Genomic DNA, 12,726 nt, shown 5'->3' on the forward strand with positions numbered 1-12,726 from the left:
ATTACATATAAGCATAGTAAACAAAAATATGAATAGAACTTACATAAAGGCATAGTATAAAAAAAAATTAGAAAGTTAGCTATTGATCTTATCAAGCAAACTAATAATTTCAATCTGCAATATTATTGGAAAATAAATAAAACAAACCCAATGGCATTTGTGCTCACCACTGTCACATGATATTTGCTAACCACTATCACTCGCAGATTGTCAAGAGATCTTTTGACGCCGTTGAAAAGAAGCTATATCAATTCCAAAGGAGGCATTTGTAAGCCACACAGCAAAACTAAGCATACCAGAATTTTCGCTCTATGGGATGTCTGACTTGTGGAATCACATGTCGCCCACCACAATTAACCTCATTAAAATCTAAAACATCTAGATTTCGCTCGGAGAGGATGAGATATTTGTACATTCATTAATGGCCAATCCAAACACTATTTGAGACAATTTTACCATTACAATATCCATAACAGTGTAACATTTGTCTTTTGATTTTTAATATTCATCCCGCTGTGGGCTTTGACTGGGGAAAATCAAAATGCGATATATGATGGAATCCAAGTATGACAAAATTTAAAACGAGTAGTCGCTTTGGCCGAGTGGTTAAGGCGTGTGCCTGCTAAGTACATGGGGTTTCCCCGCGAGAGTTCGAATCTCTCAGGCGACGCTTATGATATTGAATCTTTGTTCATGCTCTTTTTTCGCTCCTAATGAAATCTTTGAACAGGTGTAATGCCTTTCCTCAATTCTTTGCTCTTAATCGAAAGAACGGGCTCGTACCCACTATCCCAACAAATTGTTACAGAAATTTTAAACAAAAATCGAAGAGAAAATATACATGATCACCAAGAGTAAAACTGTTAGCATTTGTAGTATATCTAACTTAACTATGTAATTTTGCTGACATTGGATTTACTCGCGCTGCCAATCCAATTGAGCTCTAAGTTGGGAAGTTGCAAACAATTTAATCTTAATATTAATATTAGTAGCAGTGTTGATGATCACAGAGTAGTCAGCAGTGAATAGGAGCAGAGGAGATGGAAGTGGTGATGAAGGTCACCTTGCTCGCAGCAGTGGGTTTGTGATATGGGTCATAGCGTACTTAACCATACATTAAGTCTTAGTTTCTAGATTAGAAGTGTTGAATAGTTAAAGTTGACTTATTTTTTATAGTCTCAATTTTTTCAACGGTGAGAAAAACAGCTGACAGACTATTGACACCTCCATCTGCACCTACATCCACATTTGAATTACAACTGAATCTAATTGTTATTGTCATAATGACTATATCATTATTGAGATCCCTCTCCACCACCAGCTTGTGCTTTTAGTGTGATGGAAAAAATTGTATGATATCAAAGTGTAGATCCTCAGTTCAAGTCTCATATGCCCCTTGATTTTTCACCCATAATATCCCTCTTCACCAGAAGTACATGCTTTTGATGTAATGGCAAAATAGCAAAACTTCTTGATTTTTCGCCCATAGTATCCCTCTCCACCAGAAGTACATGCTTTTCCCTTGATTTCTAGTCCATAGTATCCCTCTCCACCAGAAGTACATGCTTTTCCCTTGATTTCTAGTCCATAGTATCCCTCTCCACCAGAAGTACATGCTTTTCCCTTGATTTTTAGTCCATGGTATCCCTCTCCACCAGAAGTACATGCTTTTCTCTTGATTTTTCACCTATAGTATCTCTCTCCACCAGAAGTACATGCTTTTCCCTTGATTTTTAGTCCATGATATCCCTCTCCACCAGAAATACATGCTTTTGATGTGATGGAAAAATAGCAAAACTTACAATTGTGCTCAATCTGCTGATCTGCCCTTGAATCTCTTCCACAATGAGGACAACAAACCTGCAGTTCAGGATGCAGTCTATGTCATACAGTAGACCATAGGCAAATACAAGGCTTTATGTGAATGCAAGAGCAGGGGAAAATTTGTTGAAAGAGAGCATGTCATCAATGGCGTTGAGTTGTTCTATTAACCTCCTCCTAAGACAGCCCTTCCTCCACTAGAAAACAATGTACAGTCTCTGAAGCTTTCTCGAAACCATGTTTGGTCGATGCCCCAAATATACAGTCCTGCCTTTGGCTGCAACTGTGCTGGGCGATTTAAACACCATGACTGTTTTAATCCAAAGGATGCTGCTGCCAATGATTGGAATTTAGAGTCCCCTGGTAAAAACAGGGGTGCCTCAACCTATTCTACATATTTTTGGCTTGAATTGTTCTGGCCAAAGTAAGTTGATAGTTAATTTTTTAATATTTAGTACTTCTAGTTTAGAAATAGACTCTTAGTGTATTTAAGCCGTCCAGTTGTTCCATTGCCAAGGTTTCAAGCAAGAGAACGAGGATGAAGAAATGCCTAAATCCATGAACACCGACCTTGATAGATATCGGCAGAGAAAGTGTCCTAGGTGGGAAAAAAAAAGTTGGAGTGGGAGTTGCTTCATCATTCACCCTGGCTATTGTTTCGTCATAAAACGAAAAATATGATTTTTCACATATGAAGCATCTTCAATATTCATATACATGCATCTTCCTTTGTCATAGGAAGTTCTACATTTTGATCAGATTCTCCATCTCACTTGATATGGAAGTCATTTTTTCTAGAAGAAGATTTGCATCATATATTATTAGTGTAAAATTAAAAAATACATCATTAAAGCTTAGAAAAAAATGAATTGTTTATAGTACTTCGGATTTTTAAAAAATTGTACTTGCTATCCTTATAACCAGTAAAACTTTATTAACATTTGACAATTTATTTTTCATTTTTTTTAATTATATAAAATTTAACAAATTATTTTTTATTACATTGAAGAAAATATATGAAAAAGTTTTGATTATATTTAACAAATATATGAAACCTTCAAATATTATCATCAATACAAACTAACTCATTTGGTTGCAGGTGGAATTGTTATTCTATAATAAAAAATAAGAATAGGTGTAATATTTTTGTTTGGTTCAGTCGGAATTTGATGGATCGGAATTTGATGGGGGATTCAGGTACCCAAAAATTTATGTTTTCTAAAATAAATAAAATTGGAATAGAAGTACATATTCCAATTTCACCTATTTGAGTGGAATTGCAAATGTTCATTTTTTTGGCCAAAATCGAAATATGTATTCCTATTCACAATTTTAATTTGGTGCACCGAAATAAAGAATTTGAAATTTGCCTATTCTACTCATATTCCTGCTGTCAAACGACCCGTATGAAAATAAAATTAGGTATCCTTTTGTATAAGCTTATTATTTCTCGGAGTACCTAGGTGAGATCATATATGCACAGGCTTAAACATCACACAGAAAACTACATTTTAAAACTTAAAAAGTGTTAAAAAGTCAATGTCGACTTATTTTTTTCAATCTCAATTTTATCTTTAGTTTGTGATGTTTAAGGTAGCCCTTAGACACTAGCTTCGCCACCTGAAACTCGTCGAGAATTGAATAGAAAACGAAATGCCTCAGCTTTTAAGCGTGCCTATATCATGCTAATATTACAAACACACTGAGATGGCACTGTAGAAATGTCCCATTTATTAAGCATTCCTATATGGACAAGCTAATATTACAAATTGAAAAAAACAAAAAATTAAGTGGCACTATAATTTATGTAAACATGGATGATAAAGCTAGTAATATCTGGGATGGAGGGTGAATTTGTTGCTAATCAGTCATAGTTAACCATGGATGTATGTACAGCGTTGGGCTTCCAATTGTGGGAGTTAACATTATATGCAGTAAGTGTGCTTTCTGAAGAAAGAGTCTTCAATCTGATTGAAAATTGAGCTTTTAAGGGACCCTCATCTAGAGTCCAGTTAGCACCCCACATCTGTTTCAGTCCTTCCCATAAAGTTGAGTTACTCTGCATCCAATTAAATGATATGAACTTTACAGAATAATCGTTTAAATCGAATTTTGTATTTTTATAATTTGACTTCTTTTTTTAATGGACGGTTCAGACTTGTGAGGCAGCTCAATGAGGCACGAAGTCAGCGAGCTATCAACTAGTGAAGGCCACCACATAGACTTTTTAGGAATCTGATACAGACCCACTCGTGCCTGAAACCTCTTCGGCTTAGAGTCAAGGATTGAGGGGCATCTATGCCGTCAAAATCACCCAGAGCATGATCCCAGCCTCATCCCTTATGATGTCAAAGCCTTGCACTCAGCAAGACTTGATCCCTCGTGAGCTCTTTGTGAGCCATTCAACTTCACCAGTAGATGAAGGGCCCATTGACACAATTTGACTTTTTAATCATACTGAGGAACCATGATAAGCAAATGAAGAGGAAGATGAATATTATAACTATTACATAAGATTCTTGCATGATAACTTGAATTCAAACATAAAGTTACCTGTTGCAAATCAACTTCTTGAAGATCATCGTCTCCAGTCTCATACTCAATTAGTACAGAGAACCAATGACCAGTCGACCCTTCATTCAACATGGAATGTAAAGTTCTTACCATGCAAATTGGACTGAGAAAAAGAAGACATGAAGTGCAGATTGGAAACAACAAAGTCGCTTTGGCCGAGTGGTTAAGGCGTGTGCCTGCTAAGTACATGGGGTTTCCCCGCGAGAGTTCGAATCTCTCAGGCGACGTTTATGATACGAATTCTTTGTACAGCTATGGTTTTACATCATCCTTTTCAATTCGTTTTGAGGTGGTAGAGTCATGTTCACGCTAATTTTCGCTCCAAATTTGGAATGCTGATGAGATCTTTAAACATGTGTAATGCCCTGCCTCAATTCTTTAATTTAATTTAATTACGTAACTTCGCTGACATTGAATCTGAAAACAGGGGCAAAATAGAGTAAAAGTAGAAGATACAAACGTTCAGAAGACAATAATTGATTCAGTTGCATTTAGTTTCTTTCTAGTCATGCACTTTATTAGATGGACATCAGTTTGAAGGATTATGTATGATAGGTAATTCAATTAAAAAAAAAATTATTAAAGAGTTCAAAAATAGAACTATTCTTAAATACATTGAGAGAAAAAAATAAGTTTAAAAAATAAGGCAACTTTGACCATATAACATTTTTTGTCTAGCAATGAAATCTTAGTGTATGATGTTCAAATAGTCTCTTGAGATGAATACAGATATTAATGTATTGAGTATCAAATCTATGTATTCTTATATCTCGACATTTGTTCACCTTGCCCATGGCCCACCCTGTTGATCTGCCTGTGAGGCTCTTCCACAATTAGGGCAGCAAACTTGTAGTTCAAGATGGAGTCTATGTCATACAACAAGTCGTTCACAAATGCAGCTTGGTTTTATGTGAATGCAAGAGGAAAGAGAGTATGTCATTAATGACATTGACTGCATTGAGTTTATCTATCAACCTCCTCCTAAGACAATTCAACCACTCTTGAACATTATACATTAAGAAAAAAATTAAGTTTAAAAAAAGTAAGTTAATTTCGACTATTTAACACTTTTAGCCTAGAAATCAAGTATTCGAATTACTATGTGATGTTTAACCTATTCAAAACAACTCTTCGTCCACTAGAAAATAATGTACAGTCCTTCCACTCCAACTATGTTGGACAATTTGAACATCATGTCTCTTTCAATCTAAAGGATCTATGATCGGAATTTAGAGTCCCCAAGGGTGCCTCAAACTTCAGTTCTACACATTCTTGTCTTGAATTAAGCTCATAAAAAGTAAGTTATTTTTTATTGTTTAATCTTAGGAATCAAGTTTTAGTGTGTGTTGTTTAAGTCATCTAGATTGTTCTATACCAAGATTTTAAACAAGAGAGAGAGGATGAAGAAATGCTCAAATCTAAACACCAACCTTAATAAGATATATGAAGAAAAAGAGCTTTATAAATCCTTGTACAGGCTTGGTTAAGGAAAGAAAGATATAAGAATAGATGAATTGTAGTCTCTTAGTTTCTTTAGACCTAAAAGACTTCCATTGTCAATTTCCCCTCTTATACATCTCTATTTGATTTTCCTCTTTGTGAGTTTTCTACAAGATTCCATCCTATTCATTTTGCTTTACCAATCAATCCATCCACAAATGTAAATGAACAATATTGATTTACCATCATAATGGCCACTTTATTGTCACAAACTTATTTTTCTAAATTATAAAATATTTTATAATTGTTTAATTAATAATTATATTTAAAATTTAAATATAATAAAAAATATAGATTTTGTGTGGTGCCTGCCCTAGTTTACATTTATGTTATCATTGTTGAACTCTTTTAGACTAGTTTTGTGTTTGATGATTAGTAGCATTGTTTAGAGATTATCAAATATTATTTTAAATTCAGTTGATATATAATGAGATTACTTAGTACTCTATACTTCATGTATGCATAATGATTATTCAGTGATTTCAGTTATTGATGATGATTAGTTAGATGGATTATTATGTGTCTTCTTATGGATACTTACGCCATATTGCATGTGTATGGTGTGTGTGTATCTTTTCTTTATGTATGGCATTTTTTATATGGCTAAGGAAGAGAGTCGTAGTCATCTGCTAGTTGGGATCTACACGATGCACCACTTCCTGCCATTGCCTGTTTAGTTTAGAATATTGTGTTTGTACATACATAGATTTTATGAAGATTGTAGGTATCGGGTATCGACTTCCTTGAATTGCCAAGATAAGCGTACCCTATCGCATTATCTCAATAGTAAGAGAGGGGAGATAAATGCGCAAGTCCAAACCCTAAATCTTTAAGCCATTTGTCTTAGAAAATTAGGACAAGTATCTGAGTTGAGTACCCTTTGAATGCATCGAATGATGTTAATTCGTGATTATAACCCTTTAGTTTGATTTAGTATGTGTTTTTCTATGATGGGTTTTCGTATTTTGTTTTATGAGTCTTTGGTGAATTTTCTATTAATTAAGTCTAATTAAAAGATTTAATTTTTTTAAAAATTATTATGATATTTTAACATTTAATTATATTTAATTAATTGAGAAATTAATTAAATAAAAAGAATTAAATTTGAAGATAAAAGTTATAAGAATGGATTTAGAACGTGATAATATTTATTTAATTTAATAATAATATATTTAGAGTTCATTTTTAAATAAATGCTAAATAATTTTTTATTTTTTTTAAAGAGGGGCAAACGCTTTGACCTAGAGCTATGAACTAGTGAGGCCACAAACGGGGGACCTCATCCCCATGAAATTTGAACCTTGATGGCAAGGATAACAACACAACAACTTAACCATCACAACATGCCACTATTGGCAAATGCTAAATAATATTATTATTTAAGTTGATAAATATTTTATCAATTAAGTTTCAAAAATAAATTAAAAAGTGGAAAAAAAGAAATTAATTTATAAAAAAGTTTTAAGCTTGCATGGTGCGTGCATGAGAATAAAATATAAGAAATTAATTAAAAAGATAAAACAAGTGAATTTAATAAAGATATTTTAATTGCATAAAGTGCGCATGGGATTAAATTTAATAAATTAATTAAAAGCGAAATCAAGTAAAAGTAAATAAAGTTATTTTATAATTTAATAAATGTGCATGGAAAAGATAAAAGGAAAGATTAAGAAAAGTTAATAGGAGTTGAAGCCTGGTGAGCAAGGAGTCCTCTTGGGTTATCGCAAAATTAGTGCCCCGATTTTAGGAGAGAACTCCTTATCACCAATTGAAGGTTCATTTTTTAAGGACCGCAAATTTTGGAGAATGAAAGAATTTTTAGAAAGGAGGGGGTTCTGAGAGGAGAAAATTCTTTACAAGCTGCTTGGGTGTAGCGATTAGCATCAGTGTCCAAGTAGATGCTTGTGTTTATTCACTCAATTTATTACTCTCTTCTTTACTTGTCTTCGTCGTGACTGTGGATTGATTGTCTGTGATTTATTGTGACAAGTCTTTCAATCTTTTAATCTGAAATTTCTTATATGCATGTTGTTTCGTCTGTATATGAGAAGATTAAAACATTAGAGCAATCCTCCATCCGTAGAATTAAGATTGAGAAATCAAATTTGGGTAGGGTTTTGAAAGAAAAGAAAATCCTAAAATGGGAAATTCAAATGGTCAATAGTAATTCTTCTATCAGACTATATTTGCAAATTATATATATATATATAATTTTATTGGGGAGGTATTGTTTGGATGGAATCTTATTTTATTTATACATAATAAAAAATGAAATATTATTTATAAAAAAAAATTAAAAATTATTAAAATATATATATATATATATATATATATTAATGGGGAGGTAGGGTCGTGACACTCCCACCTCCGCCTTACCTTTAAGGCGGCTAGGGTGTCGCACGGCTAGACCTATTGTCGTGCCAACAAGGGTACTACCGCAACAGTCCCTGTTGTCACGACAGTAGTCGCTATTGGCAATAGACCCGCCTACAATTAATAATCCCAAGCATGGTTTAAATGGTAAGTAATGTTATTTTTTTAAATTTAATTTAGTTTTATTATGTTATGTTTGTTGCTCATTTTTACGCCCCCGCCAATATTTGAATTTTAAATACTGCCCCGCCAACGGTCACTCCCCCAATTTAATATTATTTTAAACGTCCCAGGGATATCAAAAGAATTAAACGACCAAACCTTATGATATGTTTATGTGGCCCGCAAGTTCTCCATCATCAAATCTAAGGATATCGACAGATGGCACTATGTCGCCATTGAGAGTTGCACGCTGTTTTGCGTTGGCGACATAGCGCCCTTTTGCCACATGTCAGCTGGGCCCTTCCTTTTCCTCGTTACTTCTCCAACGTCGAGTTTTGTTCCACCCGGTGGGCGCTATGGCGCTATCGAAAAATCCATGCTTCTCATCGTTAGCGACATAGCGCCCAGTTGGAAATAATACTACGGCTACATCAGGCAGGTGTGGGTCCTACTTCCCTCGACGGACCACAAACGAGGATTTGTCAAACAATTGGCACTTGGCCAGTTCTTATTGGTTGATACACTGATAGGACAGACCCATCTTGCTCGTCACCAGATCAAGGAACATCTACGGTAGGCGTTATCGCGCTATTGAGAGTTGCACGATATATACCCATAGCGACATAACGCCTCAGTGACGTGTGGCATAGTTGACGTCATGAGCCCACTTTCTCATAAGGTATCAACAAGTGGCTTGTCTTCCGTGGCAGCTATCAGGCAGGTCAGAGTACAAAGGCAGATCTAATTGGCCCATCCAATTGACCAGGTATGCAATCCTACACAGATTTTGATCACCATATGATGCAGGCAAATCTAGGGCTGGCGCTTCCCCGCATTATCAAGATGCGAGGAGATTAAATATTGCAGGAAAGCAGGTAGCCACCACATGTCGCTGCGGGATCAATTTCTTTGTGAATCACCAGTTAAATGCCATGTGTTGCCAAGTGTGGTACGGATTGCTAAGGTGGCGCAAAGTGTGATGGGCCCAGGGGCAAGAACAAGCGCAAATCTTCCATGATCATTGATCTCGTGGAAATCAACGATGGGCACTATCTCGCTATGGAAAGTTGCGAGAATTTTAACCATAGCGACATAGTGCCTTAGTGACACGTAGCAGGGTGGGGCCAAGTATTATGAACCGCAGGGATGGTACCAGTTCAGACTGAGTCAAACGCCAGGTTGTGCCAGGTGTACTGAGTTGTTTGATGGGCCCAGAAGTCTTCAGGGCAAAGCACAGTATACGACGAGTCTCCACGATCGTTAGATTCGGGAAGATCCACGGCGGGCGCTATATCGCTATGAGAAAGTTCCCGAAAGATACCCATAGCGACATAGCACCTAGAGGACACGTGTCCTAGTGGGTCCAGTGTGGGCAATAATAGTTAGCGGCTAGCAGTTAAGGTGACCGTCACGGTCAGGGGTTGCAAGGTGGCGCGATTAGTAATGAAAAAAAAATGGTCAACTCGGGTAAACTTTGCAGGGTGGCAAAAAAATAAAAATTTGTTGGACCACGTGGCTCTTTCTGGTGCTAGGGTTTAGTTGACTTGCTGATTTTTCTAATTTAGGTGCTCAAGAATGAAGAAAGTTGAATTATCTTGTGGATTTAATCTCTGCAATCGATTCCAACCACCCCAGAATGAATGCGAGACAAGGAAGAGCACTCCACCGCCCCAATTGATCTATCTACTTGGTCAGAGCACAGTTATGGCACCGTTTCTATCTTCTCAAGGCATTATTTGACACAGACAATCAAATTTCATGGTACCTAGAGCTATACTTAGATCAGATTTCCTCAGATCCCCTTGATTGTTCCTGACATATCCTTAATGGCAGTGGTTGTAGAGTAATTTCAGTCAAGAAAATATCTTAGTTATGCCTGAACTATAAAGGCAAATTTTGTAGATTTTGTTCAAGGTCGACCTTTCTCTGACTTTTCTCTGTTGTTGCTCTACAATTCCAGTGTAAATTCCCCTGTGCCTCTAAACTGTATGATTCTCTACTTATCTCCTTCAGCCATTGGTGTGAAAGTGCAAGAATCCTTGCCTCTCATTGATGTTTTGTGGATATCTGTAACCTGCATGACTGTATCTCTGCTGGCCTATGAATGATATATAAGTGAATCTCACTTTCCTTGTGTCATTCATCTTGGTTTTCTGATCTGCATGTGGTTATTTGATTAAAGCAAGTCTGAATGTGTATATCCTTAGTTTCATTATGGTTCAATAGTGCATATATGGGCAAAGATTGGTCTGAACACTCTATTTTGGTGCATCACCTCTTTAGATTAGATTAGGTAGATTTGCTTTCATGCTCTCCCTTTTCCTCTCCAAGAGTAGTTACGTGCATCCTGATAGTAAGAGGAAGTCGGCCTTCTCCGGAGACTCAACCTCGCAGTTCAAGTCCCACAGCTTGGAGGTTGTTTCCATGTTTCACTAGGTTGTCCTCATGCATAGGCTCTAGACAAGGGTGCAAACCTAAGTGACAACAGTTTTTGGCATGCCCGGTTGGACAAATAGTCAGATTGAAATCAATTTCCAGAACCTCCACCGGTCATACCAACAGTTTTTGGCACGCCCAGTGGGACAAATAGTCAAATTCAAATCAGTTTCCAAAACCTCCACTGGTAATGCCAACAATTTTTGGCACACTCGGTGGGACAAATAGTCAAATTCAAATCAGTTTCCAGAACCTCCACTGGTCATACCAACAGTTTTTGGCACGCCCGGTGGGACAAATAGTCAGAAGATTTAAAGTCCGCTGGTTAGCCAGTTGATCCTGATACACTAAGAATTTGGGTGTTGTTCTTAGTGTTACCAACCTTTGGAGGCATTCAATCAAACACCATGGCGACTCTAGTGCAAATCTATTGGTTTCAAGTAGAAACAGTGCTGGTATGTAAAGATCACCTTTGATCTTTTTGTGATTTTCAAGTTTTCTATGAAATTGCAGCTTTTATGAAAACTTTATTATGGATTCATTTCATAGAAATAGTCATATTCCCCTCCCATATCATGAAAATTTTATTCCTTAGCCCTCATATTGCCAATTTCAATCTACACCCCAAGCTATTTATAGCCAAGCTACTCAAAACTTTGACCTTCCACCTGCCTCTACTCCATTAGTCCCAGCATCCTTAATTGAAGAACTTAAAGATATGTTGTTGGGATTCCAAAAGAGGATGGATTCATGGGATAGGAAGATAGACGAACAAGATGAGCAGTTATTGGCCTGGGATAGATAGCTTGAGGAGATGGATGAGCAGCTTGATGAGGTTGCAAGGCAACAGAAACTTGAGAGACAACAAGAGGAGATGGCCTACCAGGCCTACCTCCAACACGAGAAAGAAGAGAGGGAAAAATAGAGACATTTTGAGGAGAACCTTGCAAGGCAAGTTGTTGTAGCAACAGGGCAGAAAATGAGGCCCCAATCAGCTCATTTTCAAGCCAAGGAGGTAGATACCCCCCTTCTCCCAAATATGTCATCCCAAGCTTTAGGAAGCCCCCTCCCTTACAAGAGCCTACTATTGTAGCCCCTCCATCCCCTGTAAGAGAGATTTGGACTAGTCATAAACCCCTCGAGCCTATTACTATTAGATTATTTCCAGGTGGGCCAGTTGTATGGACTTCTGATGGTTCAAATACAGAGTTTTGGGAGAGTGAATCCAAACCCACAAGGATTCCATGTGAGGAGTTGCAGTCTACTGAGGAGAACAAAGAGGAAGCTGATGAGCGAAAGGAAGAGGACCCAACCCTCTTATCTGAAGAGCTTCCCTCTTTTGTTGAGGAAGAAGATGAAGACAATAAGTCTGTTCCTCCTCTTGAGGAGCAAGTCATGGCTTTGAGCCCTTGCCAGTGAATGAGGATCTGCTGCTAGGGAAGGAAGAGGATCATTTGTTGCAGCAGACAGCCCTCTATGATGTGGAGGATGGATAAGAAGGCCTCAAGGATAACTTTATCCTTGAGGCAGAATATGCTAACCTGCATGAGTTTTTTCCCCAACATATGCATATCTTTGAAACTACAATGGAGGAGATCAATGATGAGGATGATCTTTTGGATGAGTTGGATGCTCTCTACTCTTCCATGGATATTGAATCGGTATCTCCTATATATGAGGAGAAGGTTCCACAACAGCAACAAGTGGAAGATCACACCATACCAGCAAATCCAAAGGAAGTGGTTCATGGGCAGCATGAACAAGATGTGGAAAAAAATCAAAAGGAGGAGCCACTTTCAAACCAGTTAAAGACTATCATTGCAAAGCATGGTCAAGTGGTCAAGGATGATTCCTCTGGCC

The 12,726-nt window shown here is 37.0% G+C and overlaps 2 non-coding genes across 2 annotated transcripts; both read left to right on the top strand.

Moving 5' to 3' along the window:
• The first annotated feature begins 588 nt into the window (after window positions 1–588).
• On the top strand, window positions 589–670 carry TRNAS-GCU (transfer RNA serine (anticodon GCU)). The gene has a single exon. It is a non-coding gene; the product is annotated as a tRNA-Ser (tRNA).
• Window positions 671–4,540: 3,870 nt separating this feature from the next.
• On the top strand, window positions 4,541–4,622 carry TRNAS-GCU (transfer RNA serine (anticodon GCU)). Its single transcript has one exon. It is a non-coding gene; the product is annotated as a tRNA-Ser (tRNA).
• Window positions 4,623–12,726: the final 8,104 nt, after the last annotated feature.

This window comes from Cupressus sempervirens, chromosome 6, assembly GCF_028749045.1.
Source record: "Cupressus sempervirens isolate cs-2001-9-10 chromosome 6, ASM2874904v1, whole genome shotgun sequence".
Taxonomy (NCBI): Eukaryota; Viridiplantae; Streptophyta; class Pinopsida; order Cupressales; family Cupressaceae; genus Cupressus; species Cupressus sempervirens.